The 4,407-nt window shown below is 40.2% G+C and overlaps 1 non-coding gene and 1 pseudogene across 1 annotated transcript in view; both read left to right on the forward strand.

Annotated features, from left to right (window-relative positions):
• The first annotated feature begins 1,840 nt into the window (after positions 1-1,840).
• On the forward strand, positions 1,841-1,992 carry LOC142355940 (5.8S ribosomal RNA; annotated as a pseudogene).
• A 1,683-nt stretch (positions 1,993-3,675) lies between these two features.
• Positions 3,676-4,407, forward strand: part of LOC142355941 (large subunit ribosomal RNA) — a 3,522-nt gene continuing 2,790 nt past the window's right edge. The window contains exon 1 of the ribosomal RNA XR_012761331.1: positions 3,676-4,407. This exon is cut by the window's right edge and continues 2,790 nt beyond it. This is a non-coding gene — a ribosomal RNA (large subunit ribosomal RNA).

Here is a 4,407-nt window from a genome sequence, read left to right on the forward strand (position 1 = left end):
GTATAGATAAAAGTTATCGTTGCAGTCAGTACTGTGTAGTTACTAGTAGCTGGATTTAAGCTCGAAATGAGACACTGTTGGTGAAACTTCATCATGAGAACGTCACAAGCTGATCACGCTCCATGATATGACTAGTATTATGTTGCTTCTAGTAGGCTAAGCGCAAGCCGAAAACATCAACATGTGAAAGTCGTAGAATTTTGCGATCAAATTGTGGCTAGTACTGTGATGTTACTAGTAACCTTGTGTTACGTCATATGGCCAAGAGAGCATTTGAAGGCGAAACTTCTGCATGGGGAAGCTGCATCATGAACAAAAGTTTATATCGAGTATTATGTTGACGTTAGTAGGCCCTGGCCGAAAGCGCAGCATGTGAAAGGTATAGATAAAAGTTAGCGTTGCAGTCAGTACTGTGTAGTTACTAGTAGCTGGATTTAAGCTCGAAATGAGACACTGTTGGTGAAACTTCATCATGAGAACGTCACAAGCTGATCACGCTCTATGATATGACTAGTATTATGTTGCTTCTAGTAGGCTAAGCGCAAGCCGAAACATCAACATGTGAAAGTCGTAGAATTTTGCAATCAAACTGTGGCTAGTACTGTGATGTTACTAGTAACCTTTTCTTACGTCATATGGCCAAGAGAGCATTTGAAGGCGAAACTTCTGCATGGGGAAGCTGCATCATGAACAAAAGTTTATATCGAGTATTATGTTGACGTTAGTAGGCCCTGGCCGAAAGCGCAGCATGTGAAAGGTATAGATAAAAGTTATCGTTGCAGTCAGTACTGTGTAGTTACTAGTAGCTGGATTTAAGCTCGAAGTGAGACACTGTTGGTGAAACTTCATCATGAGAACGTCACAAGCTGATCACGCTCTATGATATGACTAGTATTATGTTGCTTATAGTAGGCTAAGCGCAAGCCGAAACATCAACATGTGAAAGTCGTAGAATTTTGCGATCAAATTGTGGCTAGTACTGTGATGTTACTAGTAACCTTGTGTTACGTCATATGGCCAAGAGAGCATTTGAAGGCGAAACTTCTGCATGGGGAAGCTGCATCATGAACAAAAGTTTATATCGAGTATTATGTTGACGTTAGTAGGCCCTGGCCGAAAGCGCAGCATGTGAAAGGTATAGATAAAAGTTAGCGTTGCAGTCAGTACTGTGTAGTTACTAGTAGCTGGATTTAAGCTCGAAATGAGACACTGTTGGTGAAACTTCATCATGAGAACGTCACAAGCTGATCACGCTCTATGATATGACTAGTATTATGTTGCTTCTAGTAGGCTAAGCGCAAGCCGAAACATCAACATGTGAAAGTCGTAGAATTTTGCAATCAAACTGTGGCTAGTACTGTGATGTTACTAGTAACCTTTTCTTACGTCATATGGCCAAGAGAGCATTTGAAGGCGAAACTTCTGCATGGGGAAGCTGCATCATGAACAAAAGTTTATATCGAGTATTATGTTGACGTTAGTAGGCCCTGGCCGAAAGCGCAGCATGTGAAAGGTATAGATAAAAGTTATCGTTGCAGTCAGTACTGTGTAGTTACTAGTAGCTGGATTTAAGCTCGAAGTGAGACACTGTTGGTGAAACTTCATCATGAGAACGTCACAAGCTGATCACGCTCTATGATATGACTAGTATTATGTTGCTTATAGTAGGCTAAGCGCAAGCCGAAACATCAACATGTGAAAGTCGTAGAATTTTGCGATCAAACTGTGGCTAGTACTTTGATGATGCTTGTAGCCAACCGAATTGGTTGAAAAGCCCAATAAGTAAGCTAACTTGGGAGAGCTTGTTGGAAACCAAATGCTACTAGATTGGTCCAAATACATCCTTCAACAGGGGATCACTTGGCTCGCTTTACGAAGAGGAGCACAGCTATATGTGTTAATTCGGTATGAATCGCAAGATTTGTTTACCGACCTCTCTAACGCAAAAGGCGGTCTCGGCTTCGGCTGTTGACTGCGTCCGATTCAGGGTTATATAACTCTCGATTGAACACATTGATGTTCTATTGTTGGTGCTTCCAATAAAATTGGAACACTTAAAGCAGAACCGATTCAAATAATAGCATTCTGATCAATGATTGCATTCCTTGATCAAGAACTGCTGGAGTCATTGTGATGGCGAATTTTCTTCATAAGAAAATTGCAAAGAGACGGAACTTAATGAGACTAGTATTATGTTGTTTCTAGTAAGCGGAAGCTGAAACAGCAACATGTGAAAATCAAGTTTTGTTCAATGATCTCGAGGCGATAAGTACTATGAAGCAACTAGTAGCCTAAGCATGACTCAGATTTGAGACAGTCAAAAAGACTGGCGAAACTTCTTCACATGAAAGTTACATAGAGAACTACAAATGTATACAGCGAGTATTATGTTGTTTCTAGTAGGCGAAAGCTGAAACATCAACATGTGAAAGTTGTCTGCAAACTGTAGAACGATATGTGATTAGTACTGTGCTGTTACTAGTAGCCAGTCTGACTGTAGAAGCCAAGACAAAGGGAAACTAATGCATCTGAAAAGGACAAGTTATGGAAAGGTATGCACGATAAGTATTATGTTGTTTCTAGTAAGCGGCAGCTGAAACATCAACATGTGAACGTCGTTGTGTACAGTAACCTAGAACTATATAGTCCTTAGTAACGTGCATTTACTAGTACCTGTAATTGGTATTCAGACTCAGGCAGTTTGGAATAGTTTGGCAAAGATGCACCAGAGAAAACTGGGATTTGATACAGAAATTGTTGAATACAAGTATTATGCTGCTTCTAGTAGGTTGAATCCGAAACATCAGCATGTGAAAATTGAAAACATTTCTGGTTCGAATTGTCACAAGTATTTGGTGATCTGAGTAGCCAAACTCACTACAACGCCAATTGAAGGCAAAAATTCTCAACGGGAAAAGCTATTCTCATTGAATGAGCTAACAAGACGAGTATTATGTTGCTTCTAGTAGGCGAAAGCCAAAACATCAACATGTGAAAGTCTTGCTGAACAAATTTAATGTTGTTGAGCTCAGTACCGTGTGAATTAGTAGCCATAATTGGCGAGCGAAAATTGAACTGGCGAAACTTCGTCTTTGGAAAATTGCAGATGCCGAGCACTTATTTTGCAACGAGTATTATGTTGACTGTAGTAAGCGAAAGCCGAAACAGCAACATGTGAAAGCTGTTGAAATTTGTGGTCATTTTGCAATAAGTACAAGGAGTGTAACTAGTAGCCAGGTCAAAATTTGGGATAAGAATGAGCAAAAATTCTGCATGAGAACAGTTGAAATTATGAAACTAAATTACAAAGACTAGTATTATGTTGTTTCGAGTACGCGAAAGCGGAAACATCAACATGTGAACGTTTGTAACGAAGTTTCGTTAATTTTCAGCCTAGTACTGAGCAAGAACGAGTAGCCTCATCTCCAATCCCACGCAAAATGTAGTGAAATATGTGAGTGAACCTTATTCACGGTGAGGGTTTCCCGAGGTCTGTATTGCAGCGAGTATTATGTTGCTTCTAGTAAGCGAAAGCTGAAACAACAACATTTGAAAGTTGGAATTAATGACTGAATGGAAACTTCGACCTGTGTTTGATAGTAGTAGCGAACAAAACTGCTGAATCGGTTTCTGTCTCATATTGGTCAGTGAACCAATTAAGAGACAATCAACTACATAACCTGAATTGGGCGAGAGAACCCCCTTAACTTAAGCATATCAGTAAGGGGAGGAAAAGAAATCAACTGAGAATCCCTTAGTAATGGCGAATGAACAGGGAAAAGCTCATCGGGAAGAGAAATGGCAACATTTCTCGGTGTCCGGTATGGTTTGATGCTAGACTGGTGAATTTGTCCTGATGTCTACTGGAAAGTAGCATCAAAGAAGGTGAAAATCCTGTAAAGGTCATTTTCGATACCAGTCATAATGGCTCATTCCTATGAGTAGAGTTGTTTGAAAGTGCAACTCGAAGCTGGAGATATGTCTCTCCAAAAGCTAATTATAAAGCGAGACCGATAGTAAACAAGTACCGTGAGGGAAAGTTGAAAAGCACTCTGAAGAGAGAGTGAAAAGTACGTGAAACTGTTGAAGGGGAACTGGAGTGAGCGTTACCATACTCAATGCCTTGATATTATATTCTCGGCTACCGAGTAGTGTAGTTGTCGTCTTTTGGCAAATCTTGTTAATGAATCGAGCAGAAGTTTTCCTCGGAATTCTTCTTGTTGATTCTAAACAAAATGAGATAAATTGATCTTGATTGCCTGTCTGACCTCAACTTCCTATTCAATGCTCTCTACAGCCCGTCTTGAAACACGGACCAAGGAGTGTGAGTTGCTTGCAAGTGTTGTCGCTCATTGAAAGCGCACACGCGAAATGAAAGTGAACAGTGTAATTTTTATGAATTGCACT

Source organism: Convolutriloba macropyga, unplaced genomic scaffold (assembly GCF_964194025.1).
Source record: "Convolutriloba macropyga unplaced genomic scaffold, txConMacr16.3 SCAFFOLD_5245, whole genome shotgun sequence".
Lineage (NCBI taxonomy): Eukaryota > Metazoa > Xenacoelomorpha > Acoela > Convolutidae > Convolutriloba > Convolutriloba macropyga.